The sequence below is a fragment of the Podarcis gaigeae genome (genome assembly GCF_964106915.1).
Source record: "Podarcis gaigeae genome assembly, chromosome: 3".
Lineage (NCBI taxonomy): Eukaryota > Metazoa > Chordata > Lepidosauria > Squamata > Lacertidae > Podarcis > Podarcis gaigeae.
The window spans coordinates 7,242,001-7,261,329 of NC_139680.1; the positions used below are offsets into that span (position 1 = coordinate 7,242,001).

General features: G+C 45.0%; 1 long non-coding RNA gene across 1 annotated transcript in view; it reads left to right on the forward strand.

The window, feature by feature from the left end:
• The window catches only part of LOC310840860, a 28,878-nt gene extending 11,290 nt beyond the window's left edge, over positions 1-17,588 (forward strand). Inside the window, exons 2-3 of the long non-coding RNA XR_014562216.1 lie at positions 2,577-2,717; positions 17,472-17,588. This is a non-coding gene — a long non-coding RNA (uncharacterized lncRNA). The remainder of the gene's footprint in view (positions 1-2,576; positions 2,718-17,471) is intronic.
• Positions 17,589-19,329: the final 1,741 nt, after the last annotated feature.

Sequence of the window (19,329 nt, forward strand, 5' to 3'; positions counted from 1 at the left end):
TGGTCTCCTGCTATGCAGCCTTTGTGCTAATTTTTGCTTAACACAAGTAAAATTAATGAATGCCCCCTCTCACCCTGCCAGTTCCACCATGTCTCTCATTGCTACATACATGTATTTTCTTCCTTTCCCTCAGTAACCATTGGATGTCCTACTCACAATCGAGCCAGGATACCTCTCCTTCCCTCACTTGCTTTGCAGGGCCAGAGTTCTGTCCTGACTTCTTCAGTTTCTTACAAATGTCCCCATCAATTCCACTTTCAGAATATTTGGTCCTTGAGAACAAGGAAATAGACGTCCGTCTCACAGTTCCAGAATATGCCTCGGACACACTGGTGGAGGAAGAGGAGTGTGGGGGGGAGCGCACCGCCCCCGGCAGCGCGATCCCGGTGGGGTGCCATCGAAGCTGCCCCCTCGCCCGTGGGTGCCCCGCCGCCACAAACAGCATGCCATGTCCCCAGGACGCGTGCCACACCCCTGCGGGCGGTGCTGCATGCCTCCACGACGCGCACCAGCCACACCTCCACCTGCTCTCCGGCCCCCGGTGCTGGAGCATGAAGCCCCGCCACTGCTTGGACATCTGCAATAATCTTCATTGAATGTGCTGCAGCAGATGTTTAAAAGCTTCTTCTTACGTTATCTTTTTAGCATGAGATCTTCTTTCATAACATTCAAACCTGGGGTCCCGATCACAATTGGGACACACAAAAAAGGAAGCACTCCTTCACACAGGCCATTGCTAGACTGAGGTCAGGTTTTCCTAGATTTGATGAAGGACACCGGCCTAGATGGCTTTAGGAGTAGATTGGACAATGTTTCAGAAGATAAGTATATCAATGGCTACTAGTAATGAAGGTTGGATATATTATGTCCAGTGTCAGAGGAAATATATCTCCAAGTTTTCAAAGCCTTTGACACCTTTGGTAAAGGCTGTTCTCCAACTGGAGCACTCGCAGGGCAGTGTTTCCCAGTTGTCGGTATTTATACTACATTTTTTTTAGAAGCTAAGAGGAAGGCACGCTTGGCAAACCCTCACTGTGTTCAACTCCCACCCAGAAACCTATCTCCCCACTGTGGTAGGACATGTGGATCCAGAATTGGCCTCCACAGTCACTTATGGACTCACTGTTAAAACCGTGTTTATGGAAGACAATCTTACTCGGCTACGAGTGATGGCCAAAGAAGAAGAATATTTCTAAGTACCAGTTGTTAGGGATCTTGAGCAAGAGAAGGCTATTGGGTTCATGTCCTGCTTCTGGGCTTTGCATGCAAATCTGTTTGGCCACTGTGGGAATAAAATGCTCGATTACATCCTTTGGTCTGATCCCACAGGGCTCTTCCTATGTACAGCACCATTCCCTTTTGCATGGCAAAGGTAACACCAGAAGCCCCACAGCAAGGGGAAAGCCCACACAGCGAAACCCCCTCCATCTTTTCAAGAAGGGGCAATTCTGGCATGGAGAGGAACTGCGAAAATGAGCTCCTCCAACATGGCCAGGTTCTTCTGGCATCACCTTCGTGGTGTGGGAAGAAGCCGTGCTGTACCGCTGTAGGGTTCCCACACCGCAAAGGCAACATGAGACAGGGCCCCAAGAGGCAGTTCTGTGCAAAAGGGTTTTCCTTTAGTGGTAATCTGTGTTTTTCCTCCATGTAAAACATTTTGCAGCTTGTCTCGTTACAGCATTTGCAAAAACACCAGCTGAAAGCAGCATGAATTATTTAGGTTTTGCAGCAAATCACCCTGATCTTGGTGTTCAACTTCTTAATGCACTCTAAGTGAGCCCTAGGAGGCAAATCTTAGCAGACAAGGGGCATAATGTAAAGCAAGCTTTATTAGCCACAGAAAGCCACACTATAGTGTTTATTAAGTATACCATAGATAGTAAATCGCTTTGATGGTGTGCATGAGAATCACCATCGCAATCAGCACTGCCCAGGTCGAAGCGCCTTTCTTTTATGAAAATAAATTTATGACTTTGTTGGTCTGATTAATATAACGGACCTCCCCCACCCCCTTTTAGCAGATAACTGATTTTCAACAAATCGCTACGTGTCACAAAGAGTCTCAGTCTCTCATGGTTTAATTGTTTTCAGAGAAAGGAAAGTACATTAGTGTTATCATTTGCCTGATGCCTGTGCCAGCTCCAGAGAGTGTTCTGCCTCCAGTGATCTGGGGGAGTATATGCCAAGAGCTTGCTGCTTGTCCATTCAGTTGAATAAAGAGTCATTAAGCTTCAACCCTCCCCAAACATTTTGTTCATTTGAGAAACTGCTGCTTGGACTGATCAGAAAGAGTAACCCCCCCCCACCTCACCCCCATCTTACACCATTAAATGACATTTGCAGGGAGGCTACATTTATGATCCTAATCAACTTTTATCTTTGGCCAATGAGATTAGTCTGTGACCAGACAGACAATAACACTAACCTCCCCCCTCCCTCCAAGTCCTCAATGGGCAGACACTGGCTAATAAATATTTAATGGATCAGATAGAGCAAGTTGGGTATTTGCAAAATATAGCCAGTCTCTCTCTCTCTCTCTCTCTCTCTCTCTCTCTCTCTCTCTCTCTCTCTGCTAGAGAAATACAAATGGCAAGTCCTAACATTTTCTGAATGAAGAGGAGGTACACATCATCCCTTGTGTGTGCTATGCTCTGATCTCATTGAGCACAGTGGGAGCAATGGAGCCAATAGGAACCAAGAACAGATGCGATGACATGGTGGGTACTACCTGTTTTATTTTTAAAATATATGCACACAGAAGTGAAAAATTTCTAGAATAGAAAGCAGGTGGTAAAGGGTTGGGATAAAGTAACTGAGGGGAGGAACAAAAATACATTCCAGATGCATTCCATCAAGCTTCACCCACTGGGCTAAACGGCAAGTGGCAAAATATTTATTTGTTAAATTTGTACACCACCCTCATCCATAGATCTTGGGGTGGTTCACAACATAAAAATACAAGATATAAACACAAAACACACAAGAAAAACAAGGCAAACCCCCCACAAACCAATAGCCCCCTCTCCTACATCCCTTTTCCAAGACTGAAAAAATGGCAGTGCGCCAAAGCTAATGCGCCAAACGCACACACATAAAGATCAGATCTGAATGATCCATTTGTGATCTAAGGTTCCCACCTGGAAGTACTCTAAGCCAGTAATGATTTCATTTCTTTCCTGACTTACAGTATTCTTTGCCTCCCCTCCACAACAGTCTTATTTGGCAATTAGGTGCAACTGTCACTTCGTCAAAAGTGTGATTTTTCTACAACCCTGCTCCTCCCAATCATCTTAATTCTGATAGTTTAATACAAAATCTGATATCTAATATCGACTGACAGCTTTTAGAGAGTGTGAAAATATAATCCATGTAACCACATCACTTGCGATAATATATTCTTCATTTATTTTTGATATTGATTGGGGGAATATTGTCTGTGCTGTATGTTTATGTAACTAAGGCTGGCCTGTGTAGCCCCAATAAAAAAATATGGTGAAAATAACTTATTCATATAAACTTATTTAAGATGACAGCCTATAACTTGAACTCTTCCCTTGCACGTATTTATTTACCAACCTATACTCTGCTTCCCAACCATAGCTTCTGAAAACATTATGAAAAGAAACACTACACTATATCCATAAAAGTGCATCAGCTATGAATCAAATGTCACAGCAATGAAACACATACTTTAAACCACCAGCAAAACCCATAAAATCTACTCAAAAACCCAACCAGTAGCTTCTCCCTAGAAAAGAACTTTCAAAAGAGGAAGATCTTAGCTATCTGGATAAAGGCTGAGTGCACACTACCGTTAATCTGGTAATTTACCTGTGATGCTTAAGACAACAAGAGAGCCACTTTAGACAATAGATGGACATGCAAAGAAGGGCATCCCTGGTAGATTACACATGTGCCTGGAGACAGCATGTTTTATGCTTCAACTATAGAAGTCATTTCATTCAAACTCAACTTTATGGTCTAGCAGTCTTAATAAGCTCCACCGGACACAAGGGCTACTGACAGGGGGGTTCAGGGGGTCCACAGGTACCAGGTCCTGAACCAGCAGGGCCTTCTGATTCTTCACTTTCATGTTTTAAAGATGTAAGTCAATTGGACATATACAAAGAAAGTTAGAAAAGAAAATGTAGAGGCAGTTATCTAAGACTTTATCAGGCAGCAACATTGTAACGGGCAATTAATCACGGCCGCTAAGCAGACAGAATTATGGTGAATGAATTATGGTGCTGGAGGAGACTCTTGAGAGTCCCATGGACTGCAAGAAGATCAAACCTATCCATTCTTAAGGAAATCAGCCCTGAGTGCTCACTGGAAGGACAGATCGTGAAGCTGAGGCTCCAATACTTTGGCCACCTCATGAGAAGAGAAGACTCCCTGGAAAAGACCCTGATGTTGGGAAAGATGGAGGGCACAAGGAGAAGGGGGCGACAGAGGACGAGATGGTTGGATAGTGTTCTCGAAGCTACCAGCATGAGTTTGGCCAAAATGCGGGAGGCGGTGGAGGGCAGGGGTGCCTGGTGTGCTCTGGTCCATGGGGTCACGAGGAGTTGGACACGACTAAACGACTAAACAACAACAAAGCAGACAGAAGAAGGAATGCTGGCCATCCTCATCTGAGCCTCATGTAAGCTTACTGCTTAGATACCACAGAGGTTAAGTGTGAATGTCTTAGGTTGCAATTCTCATGCTTTTGAGTACCCCAACTCTTCCCTTAAACCAGTGTTCTTCAGCTTTAGGGCAAGTTATCTGTTGTACATAGGGATCTCTGCTTCCCATACAGCATTAAGTTATGTTCAGTTTGACTGTATACAATGAAGACATGGATACAATACAAATCTAACCCATTCTATTTCCTCTGTGTGCTCATCAGAACAAAGCCCTATTGCATATATAGAGTACATCTAAACCCATTTATGTCACACACCAGTACTACCTTGCTTAAATCCTAAAGCTTTCATGATCAGAAATTATAGGCTGATACATTTTTGAGACATGTAACCTAGTCAAAAGCTCCATGGAAGCACCAGTGTTCACAATGATTTATGTGTAGGAGCTCTCATAGCAGCCAATGCGAAAGCCTTTGCACACCTGGAAGCTCTGTGTACGCACCAGAGTGTCAGGTGCCACAGGGCTGAAGGATGGAGCCTGGGTCACTTACGCTTGCCTCGCAAGAGCTGCTGGCTATTGTGGATGGAGCTTCACCAATTTGTTACCCTTCAGATGTTTTGGATTTCAACTCTTTTCACCCCCAGCCAGTGCTCACATTGTTTGGGGCTGAAGGGAGTTGCAGTTCAAAACATCTGGAAGTCACCAGCCTGGCAAAGGCTGGTGTAGGCAATACCAGGCTAGATGGTCTGACTTAGTATAAGGCAGTTATCCTATGTGGTCCAAAATACTTGGATGACTTCAGGTTGGCAATAGCTGGTAGAGAAAATTCCAACTCAGAGCCTCATAATACCATCACAAACTTCCCTGGCCTGGGAATTTGGGTGATATGGAGGGCAAATCAGGTGCTATTTGTTGTTGTTGTTGTTGTTGTTTAGTCGTGTCCGACTCTTCGTGACCCCATGGACCAGAGCACACCAGGCACTCCTGAACTAGCATTTGATGGGTGATGTTCTATCCTAGCTATGGTTGCAGCCCCTTACACACTTATTTTTCCACACACCCCTTTCTCCACAGTGGGATTTATTTCGGAGTAGATATGTATAGGATCACACTGAGAGCCTTCTTCCTGACTTGCTGGTTTTGAATGTGTTGTTGTTGTTGTTTAGTCATTTAGTCGTGTCTGACTCTTCGTGACCCCATGGACCAGAGCACGCCAGGCACTCTTGTCTTCCACTGCCTCCCGCAGTTTGGTCAAACTCATGCTGGTAGCTTCGAGAACACTGTCCAACCATCTCGTCCTCTGCCGTCCCCTTCTCCTTGTGCCCTCCATCTTTCCCAACATCAGGGTCTTTTCCAGGGAGTCTTCTCTTCTCATGAGGTGGCCAAAGTATTGGAGCCTCAGCTTCAGGATCTGTCCTGATCACTCAGGGCTGATTTCCTTAAGAATGGAGAGATTTGATCTTCTTGCAGTCCATGGGACTCTCTATAAAAAACTCCCATGCTGCTGATTTTCACAGCTCGGCTGAGGCCACCTTGTCATTCCTCTTGGCATCAGACCAGCCTCTTTGGCCTGCTTGCCTTCATCCTATGCATTGCAGAGGAGAGTGACTGCATAGCTAAAGACTTTTAAAGGAAGAAGCTATTTCAACACCTCAAAAAGATAAAAGATCTAATGAACAATTTTAATAAGCTGGAAGAGAATTCAGGAGAACACCCTGAATCCAGTGTAATTTCCCACCAAGCCAGGGCCGTCTTTACCCGGGGGTGCAAGAGGTGCGGTGCACCTGGTCACTGAATTCTGGGGGGCACCAAATGTATTCTGAGGGGTGCCGAATGTATACCTACTGTATACCAGTCGCTTTCGATCAGTGGCAGTGAAAAGCAATGGAGCGAAAGTCCCCGCCCCCCTCTTCCGTCGCTCTGTTACTCCGTAGCGTCAAATATTCCCAACGAGTCAGGAAACAAAAGCAGTGATTTCCACTGTGTTGTTACAGATGAGCAATTTTCCTCCCCACCCCAAAAGTCAACAACTTTGAGTTGCCCCCCCAAAAAAAATCTGAGGGTGGCTAAGCTAAATTTGGGGGCACTGGGCAGATCTTTGCACTCCGGTGGTGCATATGCTAAAGATGGCCCTGCACCAAGCTACTAACAATTTTCAATACCACCTCTCCTAGTTTTCTTCACCAAATGCAGCACCTCAAAGTAAAAGAGAGGGTAGCTCTGTTAACACTTTCTGAAAGAAACAAAAATAATAATTTGTGCATGTCTTGCCCTTTTTAAAAAAATAAAAAACAGTTTTGGCAATGCATGGTGAGTCCTGCATGAAACCCTTATTTGGGAAAGATACATTTTTCAGATATTGGGATCTTTGCAAGCCAAATATGCTTGCAATATCATTTGATATTCCTTAGCCTTCAAGTAGGAGCATGGGGAGTTTTAAATGCCGGGGTGGGATATTGATTTTTCTGGTCCTGTGAAATTGAATAAGTTAATTCATAAGATTATCTCTGGGAGAGAGGAAAAAAGTCAAAAGTATTTCTTTTAAATGCTGCCCTAAGAAAAAGAGCATGGAAGTCAAACTACTCCTCTCTATGAAGGCACATTTAAACAAAAAATGGGAAATTATTTTTAAATAACCTTTTAAAATGGTATTTCCTGGCACATAATTTTGTGGAAGCACCATTTTTTAAAATAAAATATGTTTCTAATAGCATATTATATTTTACTCACCACGCTAGGGGAAGGCAGCACAAGGGTTCTGAGGGCCATTTTCTTTTTCCTTTTCTTCCAGGAAAGGGAATAATTTATTAACCCCACTGGTGCTGATCTTTTAGAAATCTGCTGACTGGTGTCTACTGCAATATAATGCCAGACAAATTATAGAACTGAATTATAAAATGATGAGTCACAGTTTTGTGCCGCTAAAGCAAGAAGGAAAGGAAAGAGCAGAATCTGCTTCATCCTCATGGAATCAAATGGTTGGAATGCAATGGAGTTTAGTCATGTAAACTACCTATTCAGCTTAAGAAAGAATGCCCACCATAAACCTCCCCCAGAAAAACCCTCCTAAGAATGACAACCAAAAGCCTTCGTGATGGAAGAGTAGATCCATCTCAATGTCATCCAAAGCTATGCTTGGCACACAGTTTTCAGCAGATAGTTGGTAAGACAACCAGATGGAAGAGACCTGTTGATTATTTCAGGAGCCTGGCTGTGAACTGAGTCAACACACAGCAAAGATGATTGCTATCTCTTTTAAACAAGCAACCACTCTTTCAAAAAGCATCCGCCAAAATGTTTTACTATGAGATCATCCTTCGAACGGCCTGTAAGTACTGCAATCTAGGGCTGGGTGTGGTTCATCTGGAGAGAGTTGGGTTTGAAATGGAAAGGGTCCAAACACAGATCACAGGAGTGTATGGGTTCCCAGGGTGAGAACTGTCTGCCTAGGAAGAACAGCAGTTACTGTGACAGATTGCCATGACTTGGTGGCGGTTGAGAGACTGAGCTATGAATCAAAAAGTGCCAGTTTTGAATATTGCTTCTGCGATGAACTCACGAGGTGACATTAGGCAACCTCTTTTGAGTCTCAGCCTGCAGTGTAAGCATTTTGAGGAGGAGAGGATAATGTATGTGAAAATATTCAAAAGTACTGTTTCGAGCCTTCATGTCATTTACAGAGCAGTTTTTTCTCTGATAGCTACCTGTAAAAGGGAAAGGGACCCCTGACCGTTAGGTCCAGTCACGGACGACTGTGGGGTTGTGGCGCTCATCTTGCTTTACTGGCCGAGGGAGCTGGCGTACAGCTTCCGGGTCAAGTGGCCAGCATGACTAAGCCGCTTCTGGCGAACCAGAGCAGCGCACGGAAACGCCGTTTACCTTCCCGCCAGAGTGGTACCTATTTATCTATTTGCACTTTGACATGCTTTCGAACTGCTAGGTTGGCAGGAGCAGGGACCGAGCAACGGGAGCTCACCCCGTCGTGGGGATTCAAACCACCAACCTTCTGATCGGCAAGCCCCAGGCTCTGTGGTTTAACCCACAGCACCACCCGCATCCACAACTACCTGTAGGAGGTCTCAAATCCAGTTTTCCATGCTTGTGTGGCCCAGACTTGCAATTGCTAGAGCATTATTGGTTTTGCTGCCAGCTTGGCTTGCTGGAAACATCCTTCCTGACCTCACAATGGTCTTTTTCTGAAGTCAAGTATTATGCTGGTGCCTCTTATTAATGTGGATTTGTCTAGGACCAAGTTAATTTTAGCCTGCCCTTGTGTTCAGGAAGGTTCTGTTCAGGCTGTTCCAAAGGAGGTGAACGAGGTCTCTTTGTGGCTGTATGCATCTCTAGCAGCTCCCCATGGGTGCAATGCCTATGTGTTTAAGACAAGCTGGAGTTCAGTTGGCCCAGAGGAATATTTTCTGTGGGATTAACCTCAGTACAATGCCTAGCTTAATACTATGGAGGACCTTTCCACATTGTGTTAGGTGGCTTTTGAATACTTTGTTCCACTTATGCCTAATTGGATATAGATCAGGGCTTGGTGTGTTACTTGCTATTGCGTGTTGAGGTCCCCAATCCACCCCCCAAAATAACTCACAACGGACACGTAATTTTTGTTTAAGATTTTTGGCATGATTTTGGCCACAACTTTATTAAAATACAAACTGTGAGTGGTTGTTTAGGCATTGGTTAAGACTATCTGTCCCCCCGCCTGGGGACAGAACTGACTTCCGGGCACCACCGAAAGACAGTCGGGGAAGATTTGGAGCTGAGACACAGACCCTCAACTCTCACCCGCCTGCTCCCCGAAGGCTTGCCAGCCCTAGTCCCATTCCAGGGATTGGACGAAAAGATGGCAAGCCCCAGGATTCCTTTAACGGAATTCCCTTTCCGCAGCAACCATGGAGGGGCAGGCCCAGCCTATCCTAACCTCTCCTCCACCAGATTTATAACCAATGCCTAACCACAACCTTACAAGTTGTGACGATTTGCTACGCAGTAGGCAAAAACCACCCAGCCCGCCAATTTGCCAGGTGGAAAAATTCCTACCAGGCCCCTGCTCAAAGGCAGACGACCCCATGACAGGCATAGCAAGGTCAACGCAACAAACCCTTATTCTAGGGCGGGTGGGCGGGTGATCCGTTGCACGCAGCAAAAGAGAAAGTACAAGGCTGCGTGCAGAGTATTTAAACCTTTTACCCCTCCCACCAAAATTGCAACATAACCTTTGCCCCAGCAACTCGGCAATCCAATCAATGCCCCCTGGCCATCTTGGAGAACTTACCCAGCAACAAAGGGGTGGCTCAGTAGACCCCACCGCAACACGTGCTCTCCCTGAAGGAGAACACACTTTGTGTATACACACTTACTGAGTTTTCTCGTTAAGATGAAGGCATAGGCTACTTACAGGTGACCTGGTATGCCTTTTTTAAAGTCATCCAAGTTGGTGGTCATTACTACTTCTTGTGGAAGAAAATTCTGTAATTTAACTACACACTGTGTGAAGAAGAATTTTCTTTCGTATGTCCAATGTTCCAATGTTCAGTCCCCAGGTGGTAGTATTGAAGAGGGAGAAGAAATTCCCCCAGTCCACTTTCACCACAGTGTGACCATTTATACACCTCCATGATTTCTCTTCTTACTCTCTTTTTCTTTAAATTGAAAAGCCCCAATTTTTGTAGCCTTTCCTCTTAGGGAAGTTGCTCCTCCCCTTTGCATAGATATGTACAGTGGTACCTCGGGTTACAGACACCTCAGGTTACGGACTCCACTAACCCAGAAGTAGTACCTCAGGTTAAGAACTTTACCTCGGGATGAGAACAGAAATCGTGCGGCAGCAGTGGGAGGCCCCATTAGCTAAAGTGGTACCTCAGGTTAAGAACGGTTTCAGGTTAAGAACAGACCTCCGGAACGAATTAAGTTCGTAACCGGAGGTACCACTGTATATAACATATATGCAGGTATAGTGCAAAATATATTTTTTTAAAAAAATTCTGAGAAAAAATGATAAAAGAAAAATACTCCTCCGTAAAGCAATGACCAAGTAAGTCACATAACAGCTTTTAGATATGAGCAAGAAGAGGTGAACTTTGTTTACACTATGTCTCCAGATGTTTCATGTAAGGACAGTGCGCAACACAGCTGGGATGATGAGCTCTAAATCCTGGGAAGACGTACGATTTTAAACCCAAACTTCAACCGGGGGGGGGAAAGAACAGCCCATAATGGTGAGAGATAACAGGTGGAAGCCTTGCTTTGCCATTGTGCCTGGAGGGCAAAATCTGGCAGGCAGAAGTCGCTTCAGAACAAAAGCCACGGCATCTGCTGTTCACTGTACTTCTTCAGTCCATCCCTATTTATTCAGCATCACTGACAACACTCTCACTGCAGTATTTTAAGCTGGTTTTACTTTTTTAAGAAAACCAAACCCTTATGACATGACCATCAGTTCTGGGAAAACAGTGATTTAAAGTATGGTTTGGGCCTAAAGCTGGGTCCAAAGTCCTATTTCTGATTCATAACAATAAATAACTAATAAGACATTGATGCAGTCCTTACAGGATTATAACTTTCCTGGAAGGTGGGTCAGTATTATTACAGTGGTACCTTGGTTCTCAAACTTAATCTGTTCCGGAAGACCGTTCCAAAACCAAAGCATTCCAAAACCAAGGCGCTCTTTTCTATAGAAAGTAATGCAAAACTGATTAATCCGTTCCAGACTTAAACCCCTAAAACAGACTTAAACCCCTAAAACAGCAATTTAACATGAATTTTACTATCTAACAAGACCATTGATCCATAAAATGAAAGCAATAAACAATGTACTGTACTATAAAATAAATAAGACAGTATTTATCTACAGTATTGTACATGATGTAGATGATGAAAATTAAAATTATTTTTCTTTCTTACCTGCACTTATGATAGTCATTGTTTGGATGGGGGTCTTTTATCCATTTCTGCAGTCACACAATCAATCAATCAGTAGCTGAACTGGGTTCCACACAGTGACAAAAACAAATTAACCGAAAAAGCCTCAAAAACAAAAACACAAAATAGCAAAAACAAAAGCGCCAAATATAGTGGTACCTGGGTTCTTGAACTTAATGTGTTCTGAAAGTCCGTTTGACTTCTGAAATGTTCGGAAAACAAGGCGCGCCTTCTGATTGGTGCAGGTGCCCTGGAAACAATAGCCGACAACCGCATCGGATGTTCGGCTTCTGAAAAATGTTTGGAAACCAGAACACTTCCTTCCGGGTTTTGAGTGTTTGGGAACCAAAGCATTTGAGAACCAAGGTATTTGAGAACCAAGGTACCACTGTATCTGCAAATTGCAGAGAGGGGGCAGATGCAGAGTGGCTTCCTTAGTACTCCCTAGTGAGTTGTAGGCAGAGAAAATATTTAAACTGGGGACTATTCCTGATTTACGGACGCGGGTGGCACTGTGGGTTAAACCACAGAGCCTAGGGCTTGCCGATCAGAAGGTCAGTGGTTTGAATCCCCGCACCGGGGTGAGCTCCCGTTGCTCGGTCCCTGCTCCTGCCCACCTAGCAGTTTGAAAGCACATCAAAGTGCAAGTAGATAAATAGGTACCACTCTGGCGGGAAAGTAAACGGTGTTTCTGTGTGCTGCTCTAGTTCGCCAGAAGCGGCTTAGTCATGCTGGCCACATGACCCAGAAAAACTGTCTGCAGACAAATGCTAGCTCCCTTGGCCAGTAAAGCAAGATGAACGTTGCAACCCCAGAGTCATTTGCAACTGGACTTAACTCTCAGGGGTCCTTTACCTTTACCTTTTTATTCCTGATTTGGAGCCAAGTCACTTGGTCACTTCATCTGTATGAATTTTGTATCAAGGCAGGAAATCCACGAAAGACATTTCCCTCTTTCCCCCCCGTCATGGTTCTTCACAGTAGGGAAATATTATAGAAACAATTCTAAACTAAGCCTGCTGGGTCTTCTTAGATTAATGGCAGGGAATCAGCAGCTCAGCAGATGCAATGGTTCCACTCCTGCTCTCTGGACAACCCCTCCAGGAATTGCTTCCAGGAATTGTGTGTGTATGAGAGTGGGCTTGCATTCAGACATGGGGTTTATTGCGTTAGCTTTCCTTGCATTCGTTACACTGGCTTCTGTGCTGGTTTTGAACAGCTCTTTTACATTGCAGTATTTGCTGAATTATGGGATGGTGGCTTTTTGGTTGACACCCACCACGTTGTGCTAATTTCTAAATGGCAAGAGATGAAACAGCCCCCGATTTAATCATGTGAAATTGCAACGCAAAAATCCCACAATTTTCCTTGGGGTTGCCATCCCCAAGGAAACAATTAACACAGAAATGAGTGTTAAACCACTGCTAGATTGCCCTAGGTTACCACTAGTGGATTTTACATTGTGTGAAAGATTAACAGGTAAGAAAATATCAGGAAGATGGAGTGATGTGCTGCCTGAATATAGCCTGAGCGAAAGTGAGAAAGATCTAGGCAACACTGCCACCTACTTCAGGCTCCAAACAAATTACAGTACCCCCAAGGGACCCCTGACCATTAGGTCCAGTCATGGCCGACTCTGGGGTTGCGGCGCTCATCTCATTTTATTGGCCGAGGGAGCCGGCGTACAGCTTCCAGGTCATGTGGCCGGCATGACTATGCCGCTTCTGCACGGAAACACTGTTTACCTTCCCACCGGAGCAGTACCTATTTATCTACATGCACTTTGGCGTGCTTTCGAATTGCTAGGTTGGCAGGGAATTCGAACTGCCGACCTTCTGATCGGCAAGTCCTAGGCTCTGTGGTTTAACCCACAGCACCACCCGCGTCCCCTAAGGTATTGAATTAACCCTAAGGTTACTCAGGGGACGCAGGTGGCGCAGGGGACGCAGGTGGCACTGTGGGTTAAAGCCTCAGCGCCTAGGACTTGCCGATCGAAAGGTCGGCGGTTCGAATCCCTGCGGCGGGGTGCGCTCCCGCTGCTCGGTCCCAGCGCCTGCCAACCTAGCAGTTCGAAAGCACCTCCGGGTGCAAGTAGATAAATAGGGACTGCTTACCAGCGGGAAGGTAAACGGCGTTTCCGTGTGCGGCTCTGGCTCGCCAGAGCAGTGATGTCATGCTGGCCACGTGACCCGGAAGTGTCTCCGGACAGCGCTGGCCCCTGGCCTCTTGAGTGAGATGGGCGCACAACCCCAGAGTCTGTCAAGACTGGCCCGTACGGGCAGGGGTACCTTTACCTTTACCTTTTTAAGGTAACTCAACCCTAAAACAGAAAGTTTTTGCCCTAGATCAGGCATGAGCAACACGTAGATCGTGACTTCTGGCCCCTCAGTGATCTCCTAACAAAAAAACAAAAAAACAAAAACCCACCCCAACTTTGGCTTCCTAAAAAAAGCTCCACGACTTTGGGTAGATCACTGCCAGTTTTTTTTTAATACTATGAGTAGATCGCAGTCTATTGACAGTTGGATGTCCCTGCCCTAGATATTGGGTTGGGGGGTTGGGGAAAGAGGAGAGGAAACATGGAGCTGGTGCTGAATAGTCTACTTCCAAGCCATACTGTAGTGGGCCACCTTCAGTCACAGAGAATTCAGACTTCTTTGACTACTTTGGCTAGTAATGCTCTTGCACCATTGTAGTCCAGGAAGAAGCATCATAGGGATGGCAGCAATGTTGCTTTTCCAAGAGAGCCATTCCATGCCCCCTTCTCTACATGCAGAGCAAGCAGGGTTGCAGTTTTAGTCTTTTTTCTAATTACCTTTGTTTCATTATCAATGACCCACTTTCACCATACTGGATACAGGCAGCAGGAGAGGGAGGGAATATGTGGACTGTGTCCGTGGCACTGTCCGAATCACATTCTGAATCGGGACCAGCCCACCCTTCTTCCCAACGTAGATCTTTCTTACCCCCTTGTTTGTGATGTAGAGCTTCACCCAACCCCTTCTTCTCTGGCGGGAGGTGGGCACCATTTTGTGGTTTGCCTCAGAGGCCAAAATGCCTTGGGCCAGCCCTGCTATGAATCACATTCATGATCTTCTTGAACATCTGCCTTCTGTGCTTCTGAAATTGTTAAGCAGATGTGCCGCTCTTTGGATTCAGAGTGGAAAGTAAAGGCCAGGTTGACGCCTTTCCCTTTCTACCCAAGCAGTTGTAGTCAACTAAGTTTTACTCAAATTAAACTCACTGAAATTAATGGACCTAACTTCCTCATGGTTGTTAATTTCAAAGGGGCTGCTCTGAGGAATGCTTGGTGTGGTGTTCCAGCCTATGGAATCAAAATATTTCATTTTTATTAAATCTTAATAATATTCCAAAACATTTATTGTCATATACATTTTTTAATGCAAAGTTTCTTCTTGACTTCCCATCTCTCCTTTCCTGATGTTTTTCTTCTTTTTATTAGCTGTTTTACAACATATTAGCTGTTTTTCTTATCTACTGGTAAACTTCAATATCATTAATTCTTTAAATAATCCACTGCTTATATTTCAAATCCTGCCCATGACTCCATGTATGGGCGATACTTTGACAGATAATCCGTCCATGGTCTCCATTCCTCCTTGAACACTTTGTTGTTATGTCCTCTTAATTTAGCAATTAATTTCGCCATTTCAGCATAGTTTCATAAGCCATTCATCCTTCTTTGGTAATCCTTCCTTCTTCCACCTCTGTGCATATAAAGTTCTAGCTGCTGTTGTCACCTACATAATAATAATAATAATAAATTTTATTTATATCCCGCCCTCCCCAGCTGAAGCTGGGCTCAGGGCGGCTAACAACAATCAAAATAATCCAACATTCTAAAAACATTCATTATAAAATTAATTAAAATCAAATTAAAATCAAATTGATGGCAACCATCAAGCAAAATTCTGTGCAGATTGCCAGAGGAGGGGGTCAGGCTGCGCCCTGACCAAAGGCCTGGTGGAACAGCTCTGTCTTGCAGGCCCTGCGGAAAGATGTCAGGTCCCGCAGGGCCCTAGTCTCTTGTGACAGAGCGTTCCACCAGATTGGAGCCGCGGCCGAAAAAGCCCTGGCTCTAGTTGAGGCCAGCCTAACCTCTCTGTGGCCTGGGATCTTCAGGATGTTTTTATTTGCAGACCGTAAATTTCTCTGTGGGACATACCAGGAGAGGCGGTCCCGTAGGTACGAGGGTCCTAGGCCGTATAGGGCTTTAAAGGTTAAAACCAGCACCTTAAACCTGATCCTGTACTCCACCGGGAGCCAGTGCAGCTGGTACAGTACCGGATGAATATGATCTTGCAGCGAAGACCCCATAAGGAGTCTCGCCGCGGCATTCTGCACCCGCTGGAGTTTCTGGGTCAGTCTCAAGGGCAGCCCCACGTAGAGCAAGTTACAATAATCCAGTCTGGAGGTGACCGTCGCGTGGATCACAGTGGCTAGGTCAGGGCGAGAGAGATAAGGAGCCAACTGCTTAGCTTGGCGGAGATGAAAAAATGCGCCTCCATAGAGAGGGAGGTATCGAAGATTACACCCAAACTCTTAACGGACGATGCTGGCACTAATTGCACCCCCGCAAGAGATGGAAATTGCCCCCTCAATCCCATATCGCTCCATCCCAGCCAGAGGACCTCTGTCTTCGAAGGATTTAACTTCAACCGGCTCCCACGTAACCATCCAGCCACAGCTTCCAGACATCTGGTCAGTGTATAAATAAGTTAGCCAGCTTTTTCAGGACTTATGTCCCCATTATTCCTACCAAAAAGGTTTCAGGTTTTTTTTGTTTCATTTTGTTTTTGTTTAGGAATTATCAGTTTAAACATCCTTTTCAATTCCTCAGATATCATTTCCCAAAGCCCTTTCGCCTTTTCACATGTGATAAAATGACCCTTCCTCCTTTTGGCATTTCCAGTAGGCGAGTCAAAAGATTTCATGCCCGAGAACTGGTTTGTTAAAAAGGTCTTGTTACTTCCTACATTAACCAGACCTGATGATTTCCTCAGTGTCAGTTAGCTAATATGTTTCTTGCTTGGGTTGAGCTACAATCTAAGCCAGGTTCCAGTCTGAGCTGAAAATATCTCTGGAACAGTGGTGTAGCGTCGGTTGTCAGCATTTGGGGCAAGGCAAGTAATTTGTGCCCCCTAACCCGTGGATTTGCGCCCCCTAACCCTAACCCCCAGATGTTGCGCCCGGTGCGGCCGGCCCCCCCTGCACCCCCCACTCTACGCCACTGCTCTGGAAGCATAGACTTCTGGGGAGGGCCTACATTCTTAATATGGCTCCACCCGGCCTTCATCGTACCCTTTGGAATGCAATCCTGATGCAGAGAGATCTTTTCAATAAGAAAAAGGATGGATGGGGTGGCCATTTTGTTGTGGGGTTATCCAGAAGGAGCCTGCATTATACATACAGCTGCTTATACGAGCTATAAAGGATAATTTTCTTGTATTAATGCCATAAATTTTGTAGAGCCAGCAAGGCTTCCCACTGCATAATAGCTTAATTTTTCATTCTAATAATAACTGGCTGCCAGCAGAAATGAATGGGTGAAAAAACAAACATTTCTGTTCTGTGACATGATCTATGACAGATGTACAGTTTTTGGAGGGCCTCCGGCAGGGTATTCCAATCCTCCCCCCTCTTTACCCAATGGCAAGAAAGAGAATTAGCACCGAGACAAGAGAGTGAACTGTAAAGGAACTCCAAGAAAAATGACTCCCTCCATCTTCCACTTAAAACTGTAATTGGCAATCAGCCCAATTTAAAGCTGCGCTGAAACACCCCGGATGTTTCCAAAGTGCTTTAAGACTATGAGTATTGTGTCTACATTATTTAAACCAAATAATGAAAACATCTCCCTAATACTCATAAATGCCCGTATTTTTATATAGGTAAGGGCAGGGAGAAGTCAATGTCTCCTGTAAGAACCAATTTTCCCGGACTTTCTGAAAGCAGCCAAGATAGCTAGCAACCAGGAGTGTGTATGGGATACTTTTGGAGCAGACCAGAGGCGAGAAGGAAATTCTTCGCATTAAATGTTTACAATTCAAGCCTTTACGGTGGGTAATAATTTTTGCTTGTATTGGACTATTGGATTGCAGAATTACCAAATAGCTTCAACTAAAGTGGCCATTACAGAAGTCAATAATTATGGTTCTCTCTGAAAGGCTACTCTATTACAATGTGAAATAAAATTGGGGGGGGGGGCAGCAAACTCCTTACAGTTCCAAAATGCGTCAGACACCCAGAAATCAGAAGTATGGCAATTTGGCATGGGATACAAATCCACACATTTGGTGGATGTGAATGCATTTTTGAAGCTCATTAGAGATAGCCAAAGCCTCATTAAACAAAGGTAAGAAGCTCTCAGAAAAATATGGAAATAAAATAATAATCCATAGCTCTACAGCTGTGGTGGTTGAGGAAGTCTGTTTTTGTGGATTCTGATACGAAATGGCCTGATCCTGCCCTCTAATGTGCGGATTAGAATTTATTTATCCTTTCAGATATCTCGTTTCTCCAAATCTTCCAACATACTTCTCAGCTCAAAAGCATGAATTTTAAAATACGCATTTTGGGATGAAATACACTATAAAAGGCTTATTTTGAGGAGGAAATATGTTTAGAAATGCTTGAGAATACTCAGAATATGTACTGAAATTGAAATTTGCATCATTTTGTGGGGGAACCAACTTACCTGGTTTCCTGAATATCAGTTGGGCATGGTAGGACACAGCAGAGCTTCCTGAGATTCTTGTATTGCAGAGGACTGAACTAGATGACTGTTGGGAGCCAGTGTGGTGTTGTGGTTGAGAGCGGTGGACTCAATCTGGTGAACCGGGTTCGCGTCTCCACTCCTCCACATGCAGCTGCTGGGTGACCTTGGGCTAGTCACACTTCTTTGAAGTCTCTCAGCCCCACTCACCTCACAGAGTGTTTGTTGTGGGGGAGGAAGGGAAAGGAGAATGTGAGCCACTTTGAGACTCCTTCGGGATATTGGGATATCAAGTCCAAACTCTTCTTCTCTTCTCCCAACTCTGCAATTCTACGATAATTCTGCATCCTTGCTTAATCTGAGACACCTTGTTAGCTGATAACTGATCAGTACCTTGGGTATGTTAGGATATAGTTCCATTCCATTCCACAATCCAGATGTGTAGATTGTTGTATGTCACATGTCTGTTTACTTCCAGCAAAGTCTGCTGGGAACTTCCGTTGTATATTGCTTTTCCGATACTGCTCTTTGCTTGGACACAAAGGGAAGCAGACATGTTATCCTTTTGTCCTGCTGCTGAATAAAATGCTGTAAATATGCTTACACACATCTTTGTCTGCCACTTCCGTTGTGAAGATTTATTCACTCTGCTGACAGAGCATGCTTGTGTTGGTCCCGTGGGTTACCCGAGAGGTGAGGTCCAAATCCGGTCCGTGGTCAAAGGTGCAATGTGGAGGCAGTCCATAGTAGCTGAAGCTGCGTGCAGGGCAGGGAGTCGGGTGAAGTCAGGAACAGGCATGCAAGCAAGGAGCCACAGCAGGTCAGGAGCTCAGGCAGGTAAGCAGGACAGGGGCCAGGCAAGAACTAGCAATGTTGCTCTTGGGACTGGAGCTGGCCGGCTTTTATCTGCCCCGAGGCATAGGCGCCACTGATCCTCTGGTGACTCGCCTCTCCTGGCCTGGAGGCAAGCACTCCTCCTGCAGAAACATAGTTCTCTCTGCCTCTCTGCCCTGAGCCTCTGCAGCTCAGGAGAG